The following is a 27931-nucleotide window of genomic DNA, read 5'->3' as shown; positions in this document are numbered from 1 at the left end:
AAGCTCATGGACAGAGGTGTAATGTGGCAAAGCACCAAGATGCACTTCTCAGCCGTTGTCGAGAAAATCGATAGTTAAAAGAAACCGTTGCGGTGAAATACTCTCTACGATTAATAATTCTCTACAGCGTCGTGGCGCAGCGGTAAGCGCTCGGGTTCGTAATCCGTAGGTCGCCGGATCGAATCTCGCGCTATGCAACCTTTTTTTTAGTATTTGTTTTTTTGTAATATATATATATATATATATATATATATATATATATATATATATATATATATATATATATATATATAATTCCCGGCAATCAGTTGCAACAATTATGCATATAATAAGTTGTTGAAAGTCGTTTGTCGTGGAAAAACTGGCGACATCATTATGTTTTCCGCAAACAAAGTTGTATTTCACAAATGTTATTAATTGTCTTCATAATGGTAACCACGTATAGTTAACGGAAGACGTAGAAACGATATTCCGAAACGAATACGTATAGCGTAAGTCAAACGTTCGAATTAGAATAGAGACCCCACGAACACAAATTTTCTGTGGCAGGTATGAAATATAAACTCCGTTACTCGCTCGTTACACTTGAATAACAGATGTTGAATGGGCCGAAACGAGCCGCTGCATAACAGTGTAGTTGCCTGCTAACTTCGAAAGAAGGTAGATGCGGTCCCTAGCGCAACTTATAACATTGTCGAAAATCAGTGCGGACGGGAGAGCTTTGGTACACCCTGTTAAAAAAACGGAAAAATGGAGGTGGTACAATTGGAGAGCGATCCGCCTTCACCAACATGCATAAGCAATTCATTAATATATATATATATATATATATATATATATATATATATATATATATATATATATATATATATTTGAATTACAAAAACTAATAATAAAAAAAATTGCATGGCGCGAGATTCGATCCGGCGACCTTCGGATTACGAACCCGAGTGCTTACCGCTGCGCCACGACGCTGTAGAAAATTATTAATCGTCGAGAGTATTTCACCGCAACGGTTTCTTTTAACTGTCGATTTTCTCGACAACGGCTGAGAAATGCATCTTGGTGCTTTGCCACATTACACCTCTGGCCATGAGCTTTTATTATGCGCAGTATGAATCGAATCTGAATTTCACAATTGGCGGCCTCCCCTTGTGAGTCCTTTCCTGGCAATTCCTAGGAAGAGGTGGTGGTCGGATGAATTAGATTACTGGAGGTAGCCCAAGTGCTTTTCTTTCCCTGCCAAAATTTGAACTTCCTGCCATTTTCTGTGGTGGAGAAAGGAGAGGGGGGAGGGGGAAAGGGTGAGGGGTGAGGTGAGGGGATTAGGTTAGTGGGGGTAGCCCAATTGACCTATTTTCCCGCCAAGATTTGAACTTCCCGCCATGACGTCATTTCGACGTTGCCATATCTATCGCTGCCGTCTTGGATCCGTCATCTTGAATAAATGTAGAAACAATGGAGAGTGGGGCGATGGGCTCTTTGTCTCACTACTTCCGTCCTCAGTCCAGAGTGTGTGGCAGACGGTGGTGGGTTCGCGTGTCACTGAGCAGAAGGCGAAAGAGGGAGCAGGCCGTATGGCTGGCTCCTTACGTCTTAGCAACAGGCACGAGGTGCTACCCAATGTTGATAATAACTCTGAGCCAGCACTGGATGCCCCTCCTGTTGGGCCAGCGGTCGATTTTCATGCCCAGTCCGTACAAGTACTGAGGGTAGGTATGCTTGTCATTGGGAGCTCCAATGTTAGGTGGGTGATGGAGCCCCTCAGAGAGATAGCAGGCAAATCGGGAAAGAATTTCAGTGTGCATTCGGTATGTTTGCCGGCAGGTCTCATCTGCGATGTGGAGGAGACCCTGCCAGCGGCTATCGAGCGCACTGGGTGCAACCGGCTGCACGTAGTGGCACATGTCGGCACGAATAACGCCTGCCGCTTGGGTTCTGAGGCCATCCTCGGCTTCTTTCGACGGCTGGCAGATTGGTAAAGGCAACTAGCAACGCATGCGGTGTGCAGACTAAGCCGTCTATTTGTAGCATTATACCCAGGGTCGATCGTGGTCCTATGGTTTGGTGCAGAGTGGAAGGTCTAAACCAGAGGCTAAGACAGACGACTCTGCGACGGTATAGGATGCATATTTCTCGACCTCCGTTATGAGGCGCAGAATTGTAGGGTTCCCCTTAATAGGTCAGGCGTGCACTACACACAGGAAGCGGCTACTAGGGTAGCGGAGTAGGTGTGGCGTGAACATGGTGCTTTTTTAGGTAAGAGAACCCTTCCCTTGGGATCAAAGACGATTTGCCTGTTTGATCAGCCACAGTGACTTCAGAGAAGCTTAGTCCTCGCAGATCAGAGATGGAAAAGATTAACATGATTTTAGTAAACTGCAGGAGCATCTGAGGAAAGGTCCCAGAATTAGTATCGCTTGATGAAAGTTATAATGCTAAAATAGTATTGGGAACATAAAGCTGGTTGAACTCAGACGTCAATGACAACGAAAACCTAAGTCCAGATTGGAATTTTTGCCGTAAAGATAGGTTAGTCGCCAACGGTGTTGTCGTGTTTATTGCAGTAAAAAATTCGATAAAATCTAGAGATTTTCACGGATTCCGAATGTGAATTAATCTGGGCAAAATTGAGTATCAAAGAACGGTAAAAAATGTTGATCGGATGCTTTTATATACCACTTGGGTCAGAATCTGTAGCTGTAGAGCGCTTCATACAGAACTTGAAGAACATCATTGGTAATTTTCCTGATTATGCCGTTTTAATAGGGGGTGACTTCAACTTGCCAGGCATAGACTGGGAGTGTTATGCCATCAGAACTGGTGCCAGAGACAGGGATTCGTGTAGCGTTGTTCTGGATGTCTTGTCCGCTCCGGAATTGAAAAGCAGGTACAGTCGCTTAGTAACGGAAAGGCGTCAGGACCAGATGTTATACCTATAAGATTCTATAAAGATTATGCGATAGAACTTCCTCCCCTTCTAGCAGTAATTTATCGTAGAACGCTTGAGCAACGAAAGGTACCTAACGACTGGAAAAACGCGCAGGTCATTCCCGTTTTTAAGAAAGGCCGTATGACAGATCGTTGACGTCAATCTGTTGTAGAATTATGGAACATGTTTTATGCTCAAGAAGTATGACGTTTTTGGAAAATGATCATCTCCTCTACAAAAATCAATATGGACTTCACAAATAGAGATCCTGCGCAACTCAGCTCGCTCTGTTCCTCCATGAGATCCACAGCGCAGTGGCCAACGGCGCTCAGGTTGATGCACTGTTCCTTGATTTCAGTAAGGCGTTTGACACGGTCCTTCTCTGCCGTTCAATGAAAAAAATACGAGTTTACGGAGTATCGGAGCAGACTTGAAAATTGGATCCAAGACTTTCTTGCAGACAGAACTCAACACGTCGCTCTTAACGGAACAGAATCGACAGATGTGAAGGTGATATCCGGAGTACCACAGGGAAGTGTGATAGGAGCGTTTCTGTTTACAATATACACTCCTGGAAATTGAAATAAGAACACCGTGAATTCATTGTCCCAGGAAGGGGAAACTTTATTGACACATTCCCGGGGTCAGATACATCACATGATCACACTGACAGAACCACAGGCACATAGACACAGGCAACAGAGCATGCACAATGTCGGCACTAGTACAGTGTATATCCACCTTTCGCAGCGATGCAGGCTGCTATTCTCCCATGGAGACGATCGTAGAGATGATGGATGTAGTCCTGTGGAACGGCTTGCCATGCCATTTCCACCTGGCGCCTCAGTTGGACCAGCGTTCGTGCTGGACGTGCAGACCGCGTGAGACGACGCTTCATTCAGTCCCAAACATGCTCAATGGGGGACAGATCCGGGGATCTTGCTGGCCAGGGTAGTTGACTTACACCTTCTAGAGCACGTTGGGTGGCACGGGATACATGCGGACGTGCATTGTCCTGTTGGAACAGCAAGTTCCCTTGCCGGTCTAGGAATGGTAGAACGATGGGTTCGATGACGGTTTGGATGTACCGTGCACTATTCAGTGTCCCCTCGACGATCACCAGTGGTGTACGGCCAGTGTAGGAGATCGCTCCCCACACCATGATGCCGGGTGTTGGCCCTGTGTGCCTCGGTCGTATGCAGTCCTGATTGTGGCGCTCACCTGCACGGCGCCAAACACGCATACGACCATCATTGGCACCAAGGCAGAAGCGACTCTCATCGCTGAAGACGACACGTCTCCATTCGTCCCTCCATTCACGCCTGTCGCGACACCACTGGAGGCGGGCTGCACGATGTTGGGGCGTGAGCGGAAGACGGCCTAACGGTGTGCGGGACCGTAGCCCAGCTTCATGGAGACGGTTGCGAATGGTCCTCGCCGATACCCCAGGAGCAACAGTGTCCCTAATTTGCTGGGAAGTGGCGGTGCGGTCCCCTACGGCACTGCGTAGGATCCTACGGTCTTGGCGTGCATCCGTGCGTCGCTGCGGTCCGGTCCCAGGTCGACGGGCACGTGCACCTTCCGCCGACCACTGGCGACAACATCGATGTACTGTGGAGACCTCACGCCCCACGTGTTGAGCAATTCGGCGGTACGTCCACCTGGCCTCCCGCATGCCCACTATACGCCCTCGCTCAAAGTCCGTCAACTGCACATACGGTTCACGTCCACGCTGTCGCGGCATGCTACCAGTGTTAAAGACTGCGATGGAGCTCCGTATGCCACGGCAAACTGGCTGACACTGACGGCGGCGGTGCACAAATGCTGCGCAGCTAGCGCCATTCGACGGCCAACACCGCGGTTCCTGGTGTGTCCGCTGTGCCGTGCGTGTGATCATTGCTTGTACAGCCCTCTCGGAGTGTCCGGAGCAAGTATGGTGGGTCTGACACACCGGTGTCAATGTGTTCTTTTTTCCATTTCCAGGAGTGTATATAAATGATCTGGTTGAAAGCGTCGAATTCCTTGAAGGCTATTTGCAGACGATGCAGTTGTTTATACCAAAGTGGCAACGCCGGAAGATAGTAAGATTTGCAGAACAGCCTGCAGAGAGTTGTTGAATGGTGCAGGCTCTGGCAGTTGACCCTAAATGTAAATAAATGTAACATATTGCGCATACACAGGAAAAGAAATCCACTACTGTACAGCTACACTATTGATGACAAACAGCTAGAGACAGCGTCTGCCGTAAAATATCCAGGCATAACTATCCAGAGCGACCTTACGTGGAATGGCCACATAAAACAGATTGTATGAAACGCAGATACCAGACTCAGATTCATCGGAAGTTTCTTAAGGAAATGTAACTCACCCACGAAAGAAATGGCTTATAAGGCACTTGTTCGCCCGATTCTTCGGTATTGTTCATCTCTCTGGGATCCCTATCAGGTTGGACTGACAAAGGAGATAGAGAAGGTCCAACGAATAGCGGCGCGTTTCGTCGCGGGGTCGTTTAGCTGGTGAGAGAGCGTTACGGAGATGCTAAACAAACTCCACTGGCAGACGTTGCAAGAGAGGCGTTGTGCATCACGGAGATATTTGCTACTGAAACTTTGCGACAGCGCTTTTGAAGAGGAGTAGAACGACATATTACTGCCCCCCCCCCCCCCCCCCCACGTACATCTCGTATTGACCTCGAGGAGAAAATTCGAGAAATTAGAGCCATTACAGAGGCTTACCGTCGATCATTCTTCCAACGCACTATTCGCTAGTGGAACAAGTTTGGAGGGATCTGATAGTGGTACCGAAAGTACCCTCCGCCACACACCATTAGGTGGCTTGCGAAGTATGATGTAAATGTAGATGGAGGATCATCTAACAGATGCACAAAGCTATTCAGGGTTAGAACGCTGACGTTATTAGGTTATTGAATCTCGGAACACATTTTACGTTCACGTATTACCACATTTCTGGAGATCTAAAATCTTCTCTGTAGGAACCAACATGGATTCCGCAAACAATGATCAAGTGAAACCTATCTTGCTCTGTTCGTCCGCGAGATCCAGAAAGCGGTGAATACCGGCACTCAGGGTGATGCAGCGTTCCTGGACTTCTGGAGTTAGATACACTTCCGTGATGCAGCCTAAAGAACAGAATAGGAATGCAGTGAGTAAATTAGTTACAAACTACGGCGTGGACACACTTTATTCAACATGCAAGCGTCACTATAGACATTCGAATTTAGATTATGACATGTTCGATATGCCTACCATCATTGGCGATGATGCGGTAAAGACGAATAGCAAAATTCTGCATGACCCGTTGAAGTGTCGGAACATCGATGCTGTCGATGACCTCCTGAATGGCTGTTTTCAGCTCAGCAACGGTTTTGGGGTTATTGCTGTACACCTTGTCTATAATATAGCCCCACAATAAGATGTATTCAGATCCGGAGGATATGGCGCCCAATCGAGGCCCACGCCAGTGGCTTCTGGGTACCGCAGAACCAGAATGCGGTCCACAAAGTGCTCCTCCAGGACATCAAACATTCTCCTGCTTCGATGAGGTCGAGCTCCGTCTTGCACGAACTGCATCTTGTCGAAATCAAGGTCACTTCGTATAACAGTGATGAAATCATCTTCCATAACCTTCACGTACCTTTCGGCAGTCATAGTGCCATCAAGGAATATCGCACTGATTATACCCTGACTGAATATTGCTCACCACACCCGTTGAGGGTAAAGAGACTTGTCGACCGTGATGTGCGGAATCTAAGCCTCCAGATGCGTCAATTTCGCTTATTGACGAAACCATCCAAATATAAAAGGGCTTCGCCGCTAAACCAAACCATGCATACGCATACTAATTCCCATTATACCCCGCGGCCAATCATGCAGTTTGAACGTTCTAACGCAAACCGTTCAGAAGTTATGACGATTTTATTTCATATAGTTCAATAATTGTCATCCTGTAACTTTGGACGTACTCCAAGCGAGTATTTTAGGACATTTATTTTTATCATTATATCGAAATGACGTAGTGAATAGCGTCATAAGCTTCATGAAGCTTTTTGAGGATGATGCCGTTGTCTACACAGAACTAATGACGCAAAAAATTTGAAGCAATATGCAGGAAAAATCTGTATGCGAGTACGATTGTCATTTGGTGCCAGGAATGGCGATTGATGGTCATCATAAACAAATGTAATGTTCTGTCTCTAAATAAGCACAATAACCCTTTGGTGTATGATTACAGGATCGTAGAACAGTCACGGAAAGTAAAAATATCCGTTAATTGTCTGGGAGTAAGCGTACGGAGATATGTGCGAAATGATCACGTAAAACTAATAGCAGGCAACACAGATGGCAAACAGATTCGCTGGAAGGATGATCAGGAAGTGCGGACCTCCCAGAGAAGGAGGCAGTTTCAAAACCCTCTTTCGGCCGACACTTTCATATTGCTCGTCAATCTGCGATTCGTACCAGAGTGGATTGATAGAGTAAACAGAGAAAATCCAAAGAAGGGCAAAACGTTTTGTCACGCGAAAGCGTCACGGAAACGCTCATCCAGCTCCAGTGGCAGACGGTGAAAAACAGTCGTTTCTCATCATGCTGTTGTTTAATGTTAACATTTCTAGAGCGTACGTTCCTAGAAAAGACAATCAATACAAGAGTTACTTCAACGTCTGTCTCAGGAAAAGACCACGAACGTAAAATCAGGGCCGTTCGAGCTTACAGGAAGGCTTCGTTGTTCCCACGGAACATTCGCGACTGGAGTAGGAAAGACGGAAAGTAACAGTGGCACATAAGTATTATCCGTCACACACCATAAGGTAGCATGCATGATACAGATGTCGTTGCATGTCCGTGACTGGTGAACGACGCCCTAAAATCGTACAACGTTATACAGCATGGAATGTGTTGCTTCATAACCATTTTTTATGTCTTTAATACCATTATCAACGTTGAAATGCCTATTGCTTGCCCATTCGAGGTTCTACGGGGTAGTGAAACATGACAGCTTCTGTTAACGTCGTATATGAACGACAAAGAGTATAGTATCGTCGTTGTCTTTGGATTTTTGTAGTTGATTAACTAATCGATGAGGAAAATCTATCCGGTGAAAACTGCTGTAAAGTGCAATTAGATCTTGACAAAGTATCAGCCCAGCAGATTGCTCTCAAAGCAGAGAGATGCAGAGTGACCCACTTCGCCACATGTAAAGCGTGATATCCGTTTACTACCAGATTAATGAGTTAAAGGTAGTTGGAAAGGTCATCCACATATTTATGTGAAACAATATACAGAAGTATGAAGTGGAACAACAACGCAGACGCAGCAAATGAGAGGTTACGATGCACTAGGAGGATATGGAGAAACGCAAGTTCGTCTCCAAAAGAGATTATATACAAAAAATTGCACGGCCAATACTTCAGTACCGCTCAAGTATCTAGGACCAATATTAAGTTGCATTAACGGGGGAAGCCTATAAAAACAAGGGTACTGCGAATGGTGTAACACTTATTTCACTGGCATGAAAATGTGAGAGAAATGTTGAAAAAGTATTAACTGGCAATCACTCGAAGAAAGACGCCATACATATCGATAGAACTTCCATAGAAAACTTCCAAAACCGTATTTTAGAGCAGAAACTGCGAATATTCTCCAGCCTCCTACACATCTATCTCGCAGAGATGATGCAGATTAAATCAGATGACAGTCCACATAGAGATGTACAAGCAGTCGCTTTCTCACGCTACATAAATCACTGGAATGAAAGATAAAATTGATATATCCCGTAAAATGGCGAGAATGTAAATAATGGGGTGAATAGAAAAGAAACATCTATAAAAATTCTACGCTATCGTTTCGGACGACGAATGAGAGGATTATTCAAAGATTTGTTTGTCCAGGTTAGTAGAGAACCGATCTAACAGCGAAAGTATGAATTTCAACGTTGGTGACTATCAGTTAATGTTTTGTTTACTGTATGACAAACATTGGATGTGGAGATGAATTTGTTTACTTCGAACTGCAGCTGTGAGTACCAATCCAACTGTGTTTTTTAATTGAAGTACCGGTACCTAGCAAGCAAATTTGCAATACCTTTCGTTCCAACTTTCTACGTCATTTCATTAACCATAAGTTCCGTTGTAAAGTATGCTCTAACATGACTTGTGTTTCAGCTAATTGATAAAAGACGAGTTATGTTTTCGGAATTTGTGGGGTGAATAGAAACTGTAGCCGTCAGTGTTTCTTCAGAAGAAGACCAAAAATTTGACAGAAATGACGAATCACCTGTCACTGTTCTCAGCTCAAGAGATCATGCTGTGGTTTAAGTATATGGAAGAGTAAGCAGTCATTGTTGTTGTTGTTGTGGTCTTCAGTCCTGAGACTGGTTTGATGCAGCTCTCCATGCTACTCTATCCTGTGCAAGCTTCTTCATCTCCCAGTACCTACTGCAACCTACATCCTTTTGAATCTGCTTGGTGTATTCATCTCTTGGTCTCCCTCTACGATTTTTACCCTCCACGCTGCCCTCCAATACTAAATTGGTGATCCCTTGATGCCTCAAAACATGTCCTACCAACCGATCCCTTCTTCTAGTCAAGTTGTGCCACAAACTTCTCTTCTCCCCAATCCTATTCAGTACCTCCTCATTAGTTACGTGATCTACCCACCTTATCTTCAGCATTCTTCTGTAGCACCACATTTCGAAAACTTCTATTCTCTTCTTGTCCAAACTAGTTATCGTCCATGTTTCACTTCCATACATGGCTACACTCCATACAAATACTTTCAGAAACGACTTCCTGACACTTAAATCTATACTCGATGTTAACAAATTTCTCTTCTTCAGAAACGCTTTCCTTACCATTGCCAGTCTACATTCCATATCCTCTCTACTTCGACCATCATCAGTTATTTTACTCCCTAAATAGCAAAACTCCTTTACTACTTTAAGTGTCTCATTTCCTAATCTAATTCCCTCAGCATCACCCGATTTAATTTGACTACATTCCATAATTCTCGTTTTGCTTTTGTTGATGTTCATCTTATACCCTCCTTTCAAGACACTGTCCATTCCGTTCAACTGCTCTTCCAAGTCCTTTGCTGTCTCTGACAGAATTACAATGTCATCGGCGAACCTCAAAGTTTTTACTTCTTCTCCATGAATTTTAATACCTACTCCGAATTTTTCTTTTGTTTCCTTTACTGCTTGCTCAATATACAGATTGGAAAACATCGGGGAGAGGCTACAACCCTGTCTTACTTCCTTCCCAACCACTGCTTCCCTTTCATGTCCCTCGACTCTTATAACTGCCATCTGGTTTCTGTACAAATTGTAAATAGCCTTTCGCTCCCTGTATTTTACCCCTGCCACCTTCAGAATTTGAAAGAGAGTATTCCAGTGAACATTGTCAAAAGCTTTCTCTAAGTCTACAAATGCTAGAAACGTATGTTTGCCTTTTCTTAATCTTTCTTCTAAGATAAGTCGTAAGGTTAGTATTGCCTCACGTGTTCCAACATTTCTACGGAATCCAAATTGATCTTCCCCGAGGTCGGCTTCTACTTGTTTTTCCATTCGTCTGTAAAGAATCCGCGTTAGTTATTTGCAGCCGTGACTAATTAAACTGATAGTTCGGTAATTTTCACATTTGTCAACACCTGCTTTCTTTGGGATTGGAATTACTATATTCTTCTTGAAGTCTGAGGGTATTTCGCCTGTCTCATACATCTTGCTCACCAGATGGTAGAGTTTTGTCATGACTGGCTCTCCCAAGGCGACCAGTAGTTCTAATGGAATGTTGTCTATTCCCGGGGCCTTGTTTCGACTCAGGTCTTTCAGTCATATATAAATGAAATGATCGTACGGCATTGTTGGTCGGAAGGCCCCAGTCGGGTTCGGCCGCCAAGCTCAAGTCTTACTTCAGGCGGTGCCACATTGGGCAACTTGCGGCCGCTGACGAGGATGAAATGATGATGAGGATAACACAACACCCAGTCCACGAGCGGAGAAAATCTCCATCCCGGCCGGGAATCGAACCCCGACCCAGCGTATGGGTGGTAAGCACGTTACCACTCAGCTAAGCAGGAGAGCTTCTGTTAAGTTTGGAAGGTAGGAGACGCGGTACTGGCAGAAGTAAAGCTGTGAGGATGGGGCGTCAGTCGTGCTTGGGTAGCTCAGTTGGTAGAGCACTTCCCCGGGAAAGGCAAAGGTCCCGAGTTCGAGTCTCGGTCCGGCACACAATTTTAATCTGCCAGGAAGTTTCAGATTCGAAAGTGTTGGATTCGATCATTGATCAGAACTAGGACTTTTATGTCTGGCTTCTTACATCTCTGGCAACGTCTGTTAATGTGAAAAAATCCGAGTAGCACCGTAGTTTGGAATCCACATTAAACCGTAGGGCCTTCTGTAACTGCCTGAGTTCAAAGGTCGGAGGAAAGCAACAGTTTACCCACCTCCGTTAGGACCACACCTAGTAAAGCAACCTTCAGGCTGATTATAGTCTTAGATGTAGATACAGTATCTGATCAAAAGTATCCTGACACTCCTATGACATGCAGAACTGACCAGTAGATGTCACGAAGAGCAGACCTGCCAGCATAAAACTAGGCGGGGAATGCTGTGTTGTCATTAGCGAAACAGTCACGGCAGAATGGGCCGGCCAGGATATCTCAGTGATTTTGAAGAGAGACTAGTCACTGGATATCACCTGAGTAACAGATCCATCACAGAATTTTCAACTGTTCTACAGTTAATGTCGACCGTTGGTGACGTGTTTGTGAAGTAGAAACACGAGCGAACAACCACAACTCAACCAAGACCAAGCAGACCTCATGTACTGGTGGACAAGGATCGTCGAGCATTGCGGAGGGTGGTTGAAAAAAACCAAATGAAATCAGAGGAAGGAATCATTCGTGAGATTCAAAGTGCTACCAGCATTCCAACCAGCACAGTAACTACGCAGGAAGTAAAAAGTAATAGGGTACAATGGTCGACCAGTTCCTCGTAGTCACTTTTAACCGACGCTGGAGGGAGTGTAAAGACCGGCGCCACTGGACAGTGGATGACTGAAAACAAGTGATTCGGAGTGATTAATCGCACCATATGCTGCGATAATCCGAAAGAAGGGTTTGGGTTTGGTGAATGCCGGAAAATGTTACCAGCCGCCATGCGTAGTATCAACAGTGAAATACAGAGGACGTGTGTTACGGTATGGGGGAGTTTTTCGTGGTTAGGGTGTGATCCCCTTATTGTACCTAAGAAAACGCTAAATACGGAAGTATATGAACACATCTTACGGCATTGTGTACTACGTACAGTAGATCAACAGTCTGGAGATGTTGATTATTTCTGTCAGCATGACACTGCACCCTTTCAGAAAGCAGCTGCTGTGAGGGAATGGTTTGTAGACAACAACATTCCTGAAATGGAGTGGCCTGCCCGGAATTCCGAACTTAACCCAGAAGTACACGTTTGGGATGAGTCAGAACGTCGATTTCGCTCCAGAACTCAGTGTCCAACATCAATAACTCTACTAATAACTTAAAGAACGAATTTCTGGCAAAAGTGAGCAGTAAGTACCACAGAAAAGAGCATATGACACAGACAGAAGCAGAGCATCATGCACCTACGAAAAAGCAGGAAAGAAATATTTTACGAAAATTCGGATCTATGTGGTGTAACAGAGAAGCGACATCAGAGGCGGATGTATGAGTGATATATGATACAGGCGATAAGGATTTGGTGACATGACACAAACGTGGCAGTTGTTCGTAGAATGCGACAACACACATCCTGAGGAATACACTGCATTGCAAGCAGAAGTAAAAGACGATTCGCCAATGCAGGACGTGAATCTGCAACAAAAGCAGTACAAGACTCAGAGTCAGTTCGTACAGGAAACAAACACCTACTACAAAGAAGTAAACAATAAAACACGGACGCTGAATGCTGGAAGGCTGAGAGTGCAATGACATCGAATGGCCACATCATCCACTATACCATCACAGGAACGGAAATCCAAGGCCCCACAGGCCCAAATACAAGATCAAGGACGTTAATTGGGAAGAACTAAGAAGGGTGTTTCAGCGTCTGGGGAGTCCATCGCTGTGTGATAATATAGATGTTAAATGGCAAGAACTGACTGTGGCTATACATAGAGGCATCAATACCTGCCAGCAGAGGTCATTCTAAAGGAGTACCTTGCATCTCGACCGAGGCGCTGCAGAAATTAAGATGTGAAGCAATAATAGCCAGGAAGCTATACCAGAGCAGAATGACCCAAGAAGAAAGAGTCCGAAGGTTGCATAAATACAGGTATCTTAAACAAATGTTTCAAGGAAGAGTTATGGAAAACAAAAATGGAGCGATGGAAGGAATTCGTAGACGCTAACTTAGAAACCGATCCCTGTGGTGTAAAAAATGGTTCAAATGGCTCTGAGCACTATGGGACTTAACATCTGTGGTCATCAGTCCCCTAGAACTTAGAACTACTTACACCTAACTAGTCTAAGGACATCACATACATCCATGCCCGAGACAGGATTCGAACATGCGACCGTAGCGGTCGCGCGGTTCCAGACTGAAGCGCATAGAACCGCTCGGCCACAACGGCCGCCTGAGAGATGATGTTGAAGTGTTAAATTGTCACCAGCGCTTCACAAAACAACGTACCTCCCACTGAAAGTGAAGCTAGTAAGAAACCTTAAAATAAAATTAAATCATACAACGATTAGAAGATGCGCAGTAACGAGATATCTATGGGTATTTCTGGACGAACGTCGTAACTTTGCACATCATATAGAGGAAGCAAGCACAAAGGTACGAATTTGATGACTAAAATTATAACCATTGCAGTTAGACAATTTCGGCTTCCCTTGAAACCAATCAGAGTATACCACCAATCTATATTAGCATCAGTCGTAGGGTATAGTGCGAGCGTTTGGGCTCGTAGATAGCAGCTGCTGGTTGGTTGATTTGGGAGAGGGGACCGAACAGCTTGTCATCGGTCCCAGCGGATTAGGGAAGGATGGAGGAGGAAATCGGCCCTGGCCTTCCAAAGGAACCATCTCGGCATTTGCCTCGAGCGATTTAGGGAAATCACGGAAAACCTAAATCAGGATGGCCGATCGCGGGTTTGAAGCGTCGTCCTCCTGAATGCAAGTGCAGTGTGCTAACCGCTGCGCCAACTCGCTCGGATACTGAAGCCAGCATCATTAGTGAGAAGAGTTCAACAAGTAGTAGTAATAAGATTAACAGACGCCTACTATAGCCCTTTACTGGTTAAAGAAAGGCAATCAAATGGAAGTACGAAGAGTACTTGGAACTGAGGCCAGCGCGAAAAAAGTGATAAAGGATCGCGTATTACAACTGTGGCAAAATTAAAGGAACACTTCAGGCACAGGCATGTGAATATACGGATTTCTCCCTAGCATCATGGAGAGATTAAAAATGAGATTTCTTACTCCGTCGAGTGGACTGAAACATTACCTGACTGGCCATGGCCCGTATCCTACGCATCTATACAAAATCGAAAGACAGATGAACGATAGCTGCGCCTGCGGCAGTGTGGGCACACCAGAACACACCTTGGGTGACTGCGTGCTCTGTGAAGATGCAGCGGGTAATGGACGTCAGGTATTAAGGATGTTTGATCCCAGTGCAGCACTAAGGAGCGAGTCGACCCGGCGACACTACAGCCGCAGTATCCAGAAAGACCAAGGAAGACTTCATGAGGCATTCAACCATAAGTCAGCATGCTGCCATCCAGGCTAAAAATCATATTCTGCATATAGAGAGAAGATAACTGAGGTCGGCGACCACAGAATGAAATAGTTTCCCAAGAATCTATAGTGCGTTGGTACAAGTGATTATGGAAGTATGGACTTTAAGGTGTAATAGTGATGGGTGGAACTGCCTTTTGAAGTAGAAACTCTGCTGACGTGCTGCCCGACGCCTAAGGAATCCAGCAGACAATGGCTGTTGACCGGGGTTGTATGAGGGCGGGTCCAGTAGCAGAAACAACCATCCACAAATTAAATTCACCAAAATAAATGAATGAGCAGAGAACAGATTCTGTAAGACTTACAGAAATGCTAGTAGTAGGGTAACTCGTTAAGGGTTTTATTGTAGTTTTGTAGTAGTATGAGTACATGTAGTATTTAAAGAAATGAAATACAGGAATAAATAGTTTGTATAAATTTAATATTATCGAAGAAAATGTTTCTGTATGGCTTTTCTTGCTTTTTAGATAGTAGGCTGTAATTAAGAAGAATAAGTAAAATAAAATAAATCAATAATTTCTCTGGTTTCGGCTCTTGAGAAAGAATGGGCTGCCATTCCTCCACAGACATCTACACACCTCACTGAAACTGTACCCAGCAGAGTTCAAACCGCCATAAACGCGAAGAATAGACACTTCCCATATTAATGTCCACTATTAGGTGTCCGTAGACTTTTGATCAGATAGTGCAGATGTTTGCTTCGTACCTAAAACTTTCCTGGGAACCGTGACTAAAATCCGATCGACCAATTCCGAAAGTCCCTCCCTCGCGCCATATACAAGAAACGGGATTCTGGCCCGGTTTTTCGTTTTGAAAACTGCGCTAGTAAAATCTAGGAGGACGCCGATGTGATCGGGGAAGGCGGCTTGGCAACGCAGCCGTTTTTTATCGCAGAGGCAGCGCCAGCATCGCCGCGTCGGGACGCTACAGGGACCTCGAACGGCAGTGTGACCTAATCCCAAACAGCTGTGATCACGCCTGCAGACGCAGTCCACTCATCGAAGAAGTCGGCACTTACTGTGAGTAGCACAAAAGGAAAAGCGTTTGCAATGTGATAACCGAGCCACGTTGCGTGAGAACACATCGTCTTGGACGTCAAGGAGAAATTCATTCACTTTTTTTTTGGTCATCAGTCTACTGACTGGTTTGATGCGGCCCGCCACGAATTCCTTTCCTGTGCTAACCTCTTCATCTCAGAGTAGCACTTGCAACCTACGTCCTCAATTATTTGCTTGACGTATTCCAATCTCTGTCTTCCTCTACAGTTTTTGCCCTCTACAGCTCCCTCTAGTACCATGGAAGTCATTCCCTCATGTCTTAGCAGATGTCCTATCATCCTGTCCCTTCTCCTTATCAGTGTTTTCCACATATTCCTTTCCTCTCCGATTCTGCATAGAACCTCCTCATTCCTTACCTTATCAGTCCACCTAATTTTCAACATTCGTCTATTGCACCACATCTCAAATGCTTCGATTCTCTTCTGTTCCGGTTTTCCCACAGTCCATGTTTCACTACCATACAATGCTGTACTCCAGACGTACATCCTCAGAAATTTCTTCCTCAAATTAAGGTCGGTATTTGATATTAGTAGACTTCTCTTGGCCAGAAATGCCTTTTTTGCCATAGCTAGTCTGCTTTTGATGTCGTCCTTGCTCCGTCCGTCATTGGTTATTTTACTGCCTAGGTAGCAGAATTCCTTAACTTCATTGACTTCGTGACCATCAATCCTGATGTTAAGTTTCTCGCTGTTCTCATTTCTACTACTTCTCATTACCTTCGTCTTTCTCCGATTTACTCTCAAACCATACTGTGTACTCATGAGACTGTTCATTCCGTTCAGCAGATCATTTAATTCTTCTTCACTTTCACTCAGGATAGCAATGTCATCAGCGAATCGTATCATTGATATCCTTTCACCTTGTATTTTAATTCCACTCCTGAACCTTTCTTTTATTTCCATCATTGCTTCCTCGATGTACAGATTGAAGAGTAGGGGCGAAAGGCTACAGCCTTGTCTTACACCCTTCTTAATACGAGAACTTGGTTCTTGATCGTCCACTCTTATTATTCCCTCTTGGTTGTTGTACATATTGTATATGACCAGTCTCTCCCTATAGCTTACCCCTACTTTTTTCAGAATCTCGAACAGCTTGCACCATTTTATATTGTCGAACGCTTTTTCCAGGTCGACAAATCCTATGAAAGTGTCTTGATTTTTCTTTAGCCTTGCTTCCATTATTAGCCGTAACGTCAGAATTGCCTCTCTCGTCCCTTTACTTTTCCTAAAGCCAAACTGATCGTCACCTTGCGCAATCTCAATTTTCTTTTCCATTCTTCTGTATATTATTCTTGTAAGCAGCTTCGATGCATGAGCTCTTAAGCTGATTGTGCGATAATTCTCGCACTTGTCAGCTCTTGCCGTCTTCGGAATTGTGTGGATGATGCTTTTCCGAAAGTCAGATGGTATGTCGCCAGACTCATATATTCTGCACACCAACGTGAATAGTCGTTTTGTTGCCACTTCCCCCAATGATTTTAGAAATTCTGATGGAATGTTATCTATCCCTTCTGCCTTATTTGACCGTAAGTCCTCCAAAGCTCTTTTAAATTTCGATTCTAATACTGGATCCCCTATCTCTTCTAAATCGACTCCTGTTTCTTCTTCTATCACATCAGACAAATCTTCACCCTCATAGAGGCTTTCAATGTATTCTTTCCACCTATCTGCTCTCTCCTCTGCATTTAACAGTGGAATTCCCGTTGCACTCTTAATGTTACCACCGTTGCTTTTAATGTCACCAAAGGTTGTTTTGACTTTCCTGTATGCTGAGTCTGTCCTTCCGACAATCATATCTTTTTCGATGTCTTCACATTTGCAGCCATTTCTTCTTAGCTTCCCTGCACTTCCTATTTATTTCATTCCTCAGCGACTTGTATTTCTGTATTCCTGATTTTCCCGGAACATGTTTGTACTTCCTCCTTTCATCAATCAACTGAAGTATTTCTTCTGTTACCCATGGTTTCTTCGCAGCTACCTTCTTTGTACCTATGTTTTCCTTCCCAACTTCTGTGATGGCCCTTTTTAGAGATGTCCATTCCTCTTCAACTGTACTGCCTACTGCGCTATTCCTTATTGCTGTATCTATAGCGTTAGAGAACTTCAAAAGTATCTCGTCATTCCTTAGTACTTCCGTATCCCACTTCTTTGCGTATTGATTCTTCCTGACTAATGTCTCGAACTTCAGCCTACTCTTCATCACTACTATATTGTGATCTGAGTCTATATCTGCTCCTGGGTACGCCTTACCATCCAGTATCTGATTTCGGAATCTCTGTCTGACCATGATATAATCTAATTGAAATCTTCCCGTATCTCCCGGCCTTTTCCAAGTATACCTCCTCCTCTTGTGATTCTTGAACAGGGTATTCGTTACTACTAGCTGAACCTTGTTACAGAACTCAATTAGTCTTTCTCCTCTTTCATTCCTTGTCCCAAGCCCATATTCTCCTGTAACCTTTTCTTCTACTCCTTCCCCTACAACTGCATTCCAGTCGCCCATGACTATTAGATTTTCGTCCCCCTTTACATACTGCATTACCCTTTCAATATCCTCATACACTTTCTCTATCTGCTCCTGGGTACGCCTTACCATCCAGTATCTGATTTCGGAATCTCTGTCTGACCATGATATAATCTAATTGAAATCTTCCCGTATCTCCCGGCCTTTTCCAAGTATACCTCCTCCTCTTGTGATTCTTGAACAGGGTATTCGTTACTACTAGCTGAACCTTGTTACAGAACTCAATTAGTCTTTCTCCTCTTTCATTCCTTGTCCCAAGCCCATATTCTCCTGTAACCTTTTCTTCTACTCCTTCCCCTACAACTGCATTCCAGTCGCCCATGACTATTAGATTTTCGTCCCCCTTTACATACTGCATTACCCTTTCAATATCCTCATACACTTTCTCTATCTGTTCATCTTCAGCTTGCGACGTCGGCATGTATACCTGAACTATCGTTGTCGGTGTTGGTCTGCTGTCGATTCTGATTAGAACAACCCGGTCACTGAACTGTTCACAGTAACACACCCTCTGCCCTACCTTCCTATTCATAACGAATCCTACACCTTTATACCATTTTCTGCTGCTGTTGATATTACCCGATACTTATCTGCCCAGAAATCCTTGTCTTCCTTCCACTTCACTTCACTGACCCCTACTAAATCTAGATTGAGCCTTTGCATTTCCCTTTTCAGATTTTCTAGTTTCCCTACCACGTTCAAGCTTCTGACATTCCACGCCCCGACTCGTAGAACGTTATCCTTTCGTTGATTATTCAATCTTTTTCTCATGGTAACCTCCCCCTTGGCAGTTCATTCACTACAAGAGCGAAAATAAACACATTGGTTAGTTACAGAAATAATTTGATGCATTTTAACATAATTGTACTGTCCTAGCCGTTGGAAACATAAAATAGACTCCAAATGAACCACCTCAGCTGCTGCTCTGTAGAACGCTTTATCATAAAAATTGGTTTAGGCTGTCTTCCGCCGCAGGCTTATTCGTCTCCTTCTATATGAGGAACAGTGAACTGCTATTGATCAGCTGTTACTCGATAAGATAACTGCATACTTCGTTTGGCCTACTGTTAATATATTACAGCAGCAGGTATAAACTAAAAAAAAAAATCGTGACACAGAGGTTAGTGCTACAAATTACTCTGAAACTTTCAGATATTTGTCAAAGCACTTGTGGAAACAACAGTGACGATGAATATGCTGTTTAGAATGAGTCAGTTATACTGAAATGAGGTAACGTAATGTTATATTTTTATGCAGCGAGAAACATTGATTAATTTACCATGGGTTTTGCGTGGTAGTAATGAGAATGTGTTTCATTCGTATGCAGCTCGTGGATAAGCTTAAGTAGCTTTTCCTATTTCATAATATATATCTTTTTGTAATTATTTTATAGGACATGGAAACACGTTCTTCTTTATTCTTTTCTCTTGCAGTTTCCCGTAATTCCATACGCAGTGTTCAGATTTTCGCGCACTTCGAAGTTGTTTGTTAAAATCCCAGTTGCAATAGTATTTGCCTCGTGATGACTGGGTGTTGTGTGATGTCCTTAGGTTAGTTAGGTTTAAGTAGTTCTAAGTTCTAGGGGACTGATGACCATAGATGTTAAGTCCCATAGTGCTGAGAGCCATTTGAGCCAAGCTCTTTATATAGTATCAGGAAGAAGTTAACCGTGAAATGGTGTTGGTACGGAGCAGTATCTACATATTTAATGATGGTGGAACATAACGTTGTTTAAGAGGTTCCTTTAATTAACGAGGTTTGGGCCATCGTCTTTACTTTGGTTCGATTCCCGGCTGATTGATAACAACATACTTCATATTTGAGTATGCAGACATTTACATGCATCAAACACCTGCACAGGCACTTCGTAGATCACATTTTTTAAAACCTTAAGTTGAGAATTTTACCAGGGTTTCTCTGACACGAAGCTAGTGGCACGCTACGGGCAACGCGCTACCCTCATATGTAACACAAGTACGGCGCAGGAAACGGAACTCACAATCTCACTATCAGTTCGACTTCTTCCGGCCAAAGTCGGTCACTTCCCCCACCCCTCCCCATAGACCACTTCCTGAATTCCGTTCACTGCAAAACATTTACGTCATTCCTGGCTTAGTAAGGTCGATTTTTGTCCCATTGTTACCTACAAACCTGGCAAATGATTCCTGCTCAGCATTTTTCGTTATTGTATAACATCTAATAATAGCTTCCTGCAGGTGACCCCAAAATCCCCTCGATCAGTCCTGGTCGTAGGGCAGCAAACTCCTGAGCGCAGAGAATAAAACACCTTGGATGTTGACCTCCGCAATAAGTTCTATGCCACTGACAGGGCACCCAACAGCGCCATCCCCACTGTCAAGGGTAGCATGCACCCAAATGGGTCACGGATTTTGCTGGTGGCGCGATTGTAGTAGATGTAATAAAGGCTGTCAACTACGATGTGTCTCACAATGTTTTTAGGGAAATGGGGGTTCGTGGTTTTATTTTATGAGACTGTTGAATACCATACGAGAGTGCCAGCCATGGAGCAGCAGTGTTAGGGCAACCGGCTGAAGTATGATTCACACATAACGGGACGGAACAGAACGTCAAAACGTTCCACAAAGGAACTCCAATTCACACAGGCTTTCTCGAGAGAAAAGACAGACGATGGTGGGAGAGAGGACAGTGTCGCCGTCTGCTAACGCCGGAAGTTAACCTATTTTCGTTGCGCTCGCTCATTTTATAGTAGCGCCTATACTTTATCTATGTTCTTTGTTTTCTTGACATAGTGGAATGACGGCTTGGATATTTTTGCCATTGAGTGTCCTTCCACAAAAAAAAAAAAAAATCTGTAAATGAAAAATGCTTTAGGTTTTATAACACCTGATCAAAAAGAGCCTACACTGTGTATAAATAAGGAAGTAAATTGATGCAGCAGTTTTCCTTTAATAGACTTTTTTTAACAGTGAAAACGGCAACTCTATTGAAGGGGAAAAGTGCAGTCGCTTTTGACGTTATTTGGTACTTAGAGAAAAAAAAACACCATGAATAAGGTAAACAGGCTCATTTTATTGTCTTATCAATGCTGTTTGATGTGGTCCATGTATATATTTTCTCTAGTAAATAAATATCAATGTTTGGACAACACTTTTCCTGTTCTTCCACTTCTCAGCAATTTATTGTACAAACTTTATCGAGAATTTACTTCCGCCATTAATCCTTTCGACACGAGGCCTAAGTCTCACTCGGGTATGTGCGTTTGACGTGGTTTGCATCAAAAATTATTTCTTAACGACCATTCTTTATTGAATGTTAATGAAGCGTTCATTCCACTAAATTTATTAAAAATCAAAAGTGTACGCCAGTAAGTGCCATTCACAAAATGTACTTGGTGCAAGCCTACGCTATGCTTTTCATTCTTTTATGATAGATACTACTAAAAATGCAGTCGTGTCATCAATGTCGACGATAAACTAAGAATGTAATTACTTGACTGCGACGACATTTTAATAGTCACACGAAATCAGCAGTAGTTGAAAGCTCATTTTATAACGACTCATTACGATACCTAGATCATATCTCGCAACGAAAGCACCACTGTGATTATTATTATTATTATTATTATTATTATTTACTGTTTCTTTCCTAAGAAATATGACTCGTTGTAGCGGTACAAGTTGGTGGTGGAAGATCAGAAAAAAAACTTAACATGAATGCAATACGTGCAGACCCCTAGTCTGCCACCTTAGCCCGTTACGATAACGCCATTGCTCGACGGCTGGCGCTTTCGTGTGGCTCGCAAAATTTTTAACCTCGATTTCTCTAAAACGCCCGAGAAGCGCATTTGTTACACCTAAGTATGTACCCTACAATTGTGCCAAAGATAAGTAGCACTGGCTTACAATACAACCATCGGCGGCGGCAGACATTTAAATCCACGCAGCAGTGGACAGCGAACTCGAGCTGCAGGCCGTTTAACACTGTCTTGCGCGCCGCGCCGTTTAAATGGTTGTTGAGATGTAAATGTCCGCTGCCGACGTTTGCACGGCCCTCCAAATCCGGTTACAGTAAACTTGTTTCCCTTGATGCTTCTGGTTAGTTATTTAACAGTTCAATGCCCAATCGCGAAATTCGTCAGATTTCAGCTCCTTACTGTCAGTAGTCGTTCCATGTGAACGCTAGACTGCATTTGAGTACTGCATTTATATAACTCCTCTCACCTCTTTAACATAAAATATGCTTCTCTTCCATTTAATAAATGAAATGAATAAACTCCATTTTAAAAGACATTATGGTCGTCTTCGTCTATTAAGAGTTGCAGTTGGTTCGCAATAATGTTAACGTGGTACATAGTCATGATAGTGTCTTGCATTAGCTCCATAAGTCCCATGGAATCCGAAGTGATCGTCCCCCATAGCATAACACTACTACTCTGATCTGCGCCAGTGGCACGATGTATGTATTGAGCAGCCTTTATCCCGGATGGCGATATATCACACCCTCACACCCTCACCTGGGTCTGGAACCGCGCGACCGCTACGGTCGCCGGTTCGAATCCTGCCTCGGGCATGGATGTGTGTGATGTCCTTAGGTTAGTTAGGTTTAAGTAGTTCTAAGTTCTAGGGGACTGATGACCTCAGATGTTAAGTCCCATAGTGCTCAGAGCCATTTGAACCATTTGAACCCTCACCTGGTATGAAAATAAATGTCATTCATCCAACCAGGATATACGTTATTGAGCCACAGTCCAATCTCGATGATCCTGTGCTCAATGAAACAGTAATTGACGATGTCGTCGGGTCAACGTGGTAACACATACGAAGTCGCCTGCTCTAGAGCCCGATATTCAGCAACGTACACTGAACGGTATAGTCTGAAACACTTGTGTCTGTAACAGAATTGTACTCTGTCTTCTAATCCTGCTTTACGGAGCTCGCAAGCCTCCGACATCCATGTTCAGCAATGAGCAACACATTGTCGCGTACGTGTGCAACCATTTTCCGTAGATGCTCCCGACAGCAGCAAGCAAACAGGCGATCATCTTTGACGTTCCCGGGATGCTCATTCTGAGGCAGCAGGGCGTAACAATCTGCCCTTTGTTAAAGTCGCCTATGTCATTTTCCGCGCGTATCGTCGTTAGAATGATTTCTCATTCATCTCTACTCCACTTCTGTTCTTTCCTTACCGCGGGATGTGCTCGCAGTGGCACCAGTCGGCATTCAGTCTCGCGATGGACAGTACTTATAATATTTTGGCTCATTCGTGTAAATATGTTTACATACTTTGAAAATAAAGACTTCTTAGTAGCACAGGGCAGTACCGGAAGGGTGCAGAGATAAGCCCATGCCATAGTAACAGGCACAGAAAGGGCGCAAAAACTGAGGACAAATAACAAGAAATAGGGTTTGAAAAATAACAGGGAAAGGTAAGTAAGTTGTCCTAACCCTCGTGTTCCTGCCTTCTGCCTATGAGAAGAAGCCTTTCCCTCAACCTGCGGATGTAAATATACGCTGTTATCACAGTGTCATTTCGTCCAAGTAGCATCATAAATAAATGAACAATACCCAACAGACCTCTACCACTGACATGGATCACGTTGCGACAGTGCATGCGTTTGTTACACGTGGTGGCCCCGCTTACACACCCCACTAACGTTCGACAATGGAGTTCTTGCTGCTGCTTTGGTACGGCTGCGCTTCCCAAATTGTGTTCCGCGGAACACTGGTGTTCCACCGGAAGTAAATAAGGCTCCATGAAAAACAATAACATGGCGATTTTTTGACATAGTGACAATACTAGCGCATTTTTAATTTTCTTATGATTTCTGTGTTATTAGTAATGATTTTAAATTGAAGTAATCACCGAATAAAACAAGTTTTCCTCATTTATTTTTTTTCTTAATTTTCAAAATAAAGGTGTTTCTCCGTTATTTACATCTACATGGCTACTCTGCAAATCACGCTTAAGTGCCTGGCAGAGGGGTCATCGAACCACCGTCACAACAATTCTCTGTTATTCCACCCTCTAACAGCGCGCTGAAAAAGCTGAAACCTATATCTTTCCGTGCGAACTCCAATTTTCCTTATTTTATTATGATCGTTTCTACCTATGTAGGTCGGCTTCAACAAAATATTTTCGCATTGGGAGCAGAAAGCTCGTGATTGAAATTTCGTGGGAAGATCCCGCTGCAACGAGAAACGACTGTTTTAAAACGGGCTGTCCAGTTAGGATCGCTAGGAACAATGCACCCTGTGCTATTCTGGGAAGCATTGGAACATCTCTCTCAGCTCTGGACCCACACCATAGCTAATCATCATCGTGGCTTCAACCGTGCCTAGGTGAGCAAGTATTTCGACAGGAATTTCTCAGGTGTCAAGTATGAAAGAGATGCCGCCGCCTCATCCTTGCGGGACGCAAACTGACGCCTACGAGTCGCCTGGCAGCTGATGACCACGTCGTCACTTCACAGGGATTGCTGGTGCATCCCGACTCCTCGGGGACGTGTGCAGAGTCGGCAGCATTGGCTTCGGGCGTCGAGTGGTGGGATGTGTTTTTTACTAGCCATCGTTTGTTTAAACTATATTCCATCGATTTCTCCCACCAATGGGACGCTGAGAATTAAAAAAACTACCCCATACATGTGAAGAATATCGATTTAACTAATTTGCATAATTTTTTTATATCAAGGTGCTGTTGGCGTTAGTTAAGGGGAGGGTGTGCGTGAGTGGATGACATGGAGCAGAACAGCAGGTTAAGTGCAGAACAGTAGGTTAATTTGCATAATTTTTATGTAAAATGCTGTACAATAGTGTAAGGGGGTGGGTGACAAAGAAGAATGCACCAGAAATGGCGTTCAAAAGCATGTGATATTCGAAAAGTGTACCAGAAAATGGTGGGAGGACATTACTAATTACTTAATTTGTATCAAAGTTGGTATAATAGTTTAAGGAAATTGGGGTGACATGGAAAACCACTTAACAGAACAATAGATTAAGTGCTGATAAAGGGCCAAACATTAGGTTAAGACACCCAGAGTACAGTGCCAAACAGTTTATGCAACCTGTTTGCCCATATAATTACTTCTTACAAGACCTACATGTTTGCAAACAGCAGAGAATGATGAACAAGAGAAATCCAACCTCCACAAACTGAATTTTTTATAAATAAAAAGTATACTCTTGAATTTCCTGTTATGAGATCCTTCCTCTCCACCACCAGACCGCCATCTTGGATTATGTCACAGAAGGGACAACAGCGCCCTCTGGTGGCAGTACTGTGTACTAGGTTAGTTGGACTCTGGACCCCATGGCGAACACACTGGATGTAGGTATTGCCTCTAACTGTTTAAATAACATTTTCTAGGAAGAGGTGTCGGTCGGATGACTTAGGTCATTGGAGGTAGCCCAAGTGACCTGTTTTCCCGCCATTTTCTTAGGTTAGTAGAGGTAGCGATGGTGTGTTGCATTGTCCTGATGGAATTTGTACTTCCCACCATTTTCTGGGGGAGGGGTGGGGAGTGGGGTTAGGTTAGTGGAAGAAGCCCAGTTGACCTATCTTTCACCCAAAATTCAAACTTCCCGTCAAAATCCGCCATCTTGGATGATATCAGATAACGTCATGGCCGCCAGCTTAGATGACGTCATCACCACCATCTTGGATAGCGTTACTTGGGGTGACTGCTGTACAACTTCTTGCCAGACGACGGTCCACTAATAGTATACACACACAGATAATTACACGAATGACGTCGATACCTGTCCCTGTGGGAGAGAGGAAGTCGCACTGGTAATAACAGTGCTAAAAATGAAAAACGAATCCTGGGTTTGATGGTAGCTATGCAGAAGTGCTCCAACAAATAATCTCACATGTAGCCTAAGTCCTCGCTCAGGTTTTAAATGAGGTTTTATGCGTGAAAACTAAACCTACAGCCTGGAAAGCACCTAACACTAATTATTTAAAAAAGGGCTGCGGATGAAGAACCAACAGATCCAAAACCGTACAGGTCATAATGCCTTCTTACCATACTGGCTGTGATTTAGAAAATTCACCTGTGTAACCAATTCCAGGCACACAGGAACCTCCTGGGTCACAGTCCACATCAATTCAGATTCAGGGTGAAGAAATGTATTGAGAACGTGACAGATTAGGCCCTTCGAGTAGCAGATAGCACACGTCGGAAGTAAGCTGTTGCAATATTAACAGACATCACAGGCACATTCGACAACCTTAGGTGGCCTTCCCTGTTTGCGCGGTCCAGAGAACAGCAGATACGTCTCCTGCACTCTACAGCGTTATTCATTATTTTTGAAACAGATTAGCAGAGTCAACTGCAGGTAGCCGGAAGGTGATCAAAGGAATCGTAAGGGATGTCCACAGTGCAAAAAAAAAAAAAATTCTTTCACAGACTTGTCGAATACATTAGGCAGAATATAGGCTGCCTTTAGGTTGTATGAGAAAACACAATTTCTCAATTTTTGAGTCCATTGTTTGATTTTTCGACAAACGCATGGGCTTACTGATGAAGTCTGTCAACCAATAACACTGCAGTCACGAGAAGAAAAAGAGGGGTTCTTAGGAGACTCTCAGGAACTTTCAGAACGACGTCAGTGGATTAACTTTATGTGCTGTTGGGATTATAGCCTGTAGATGTCACCGTTAAATACAGGGCTGCAGCCTACTGGCTGAAGATGGGAAAATGGACAAGGTGTTGGCCATAACAGGAATATACAGCACAAACGTCAGTCGACTAGATAGCAGGTGGATACCTGGCAGAGCGAATGGAGAAACGGCGACGAGGGCTGTAGAATAGACATTCTTCCCCAATATGAGGCAGTGGCTAGAAATGGCACATGTGAAATCCAGCTGTGGCATGGTTCCATTTCTTGACCAGACGTGATTTTTACCCAACACACAAAGCGGGCAAATCACAGACCAGGGCTAGAACGCACTTGCAGAGAAATAGAACTCACATGAATACACTGCAGATTATTTTGACACGTGAGATATTCTTCACAAACGCAAGAAAACTTACACAAAGCAGTACGGGACCCATACAGTAGATACAGTTAAATAATATAACAAATGCAGTCTCAGTCATACTGAATAACGAGTGTAGGGAGGCTCTGTCATACAGACAACGAAACAGAAAGGCGTGAATCAAACAGACGCACCAACTGATGAAACCACAGTCGCGAACATGTATGTGGATAACATTGGCAATGTAAACTCAGTTTGGGTAGTCAAGATCGTGATCGGATTTTAATCAACACAAGTCACACAAAACCCGCATTAACAATAAAAACAGATTTACAATTGATGCCGTTTAGATAACTGTATTGCGTTATTAGCGTTAGACAAAATGCATTAGACTATCGGCATAAGGCCTACATATACATTAGTAAATAAAAGCAGCAGTTGGGCTTCAAGTTTGCTGATCGTTTGTGATAATCCGAAGTGGCTGGTTCAAATGGCTTTGAGCACTATGGGACTTAACAGCTGAGGTCACCAGTGCCCTAGAACTTCGAACTACTTAAACCTAACTAACCTAAGGACACCACACGCATCCATGCCCGAGGCAGGATTCGAACCTGCAACCGTAGTGGTCGCGCGGTTCCAGACTGTAGCGCCTAGAACCGCTCGGCCACTCCGGC

The 27931-nt window shown here is 43.9% G+C and overlaps 1 protein-coding gene across 1 annotated transcript in view; it reads left to right on the top strand.

Moving 5' to 3' along the window:
• The first annotated feature begins 15694 nt into the window (after positions 1-15694).
• Positions 15695-27931, top strand: part of LOC126249273 (speckle-type POZ protein-like) — a 92656-nt gene continuing 80419 nt past the window's right edge. Inside the window, exon 1 of the mRNA XM_049950927.1 lies at positions 15695-15737. The gene's annotated coding sequence lies outside the window, so the exon portion shown is untranslated. The remainder of the gene's footprint in view (positions 15738-27931) is intronic.

Source organism: Schistocerca nitens, chromosome 3, assembly GCF_023898315.1.
Source record: "Schistocerca nitens isolate TAMUIC-IGC-003100 chromosome 3, iqSchNite1.1, whole genome shotgun sequence".
Classification (NCBI taxonomy): domain Eukaryota; kingdom Metazoa; phylum Arthropoda; class Insecta; order Orthoptera; family Acrididae; genus Schistocerca; species Schistocerca nitens.
Note: the sequence above shows the minus strand (reverse complement) of the source record. Positions and strands in the feature narration are given on the sequence as shown.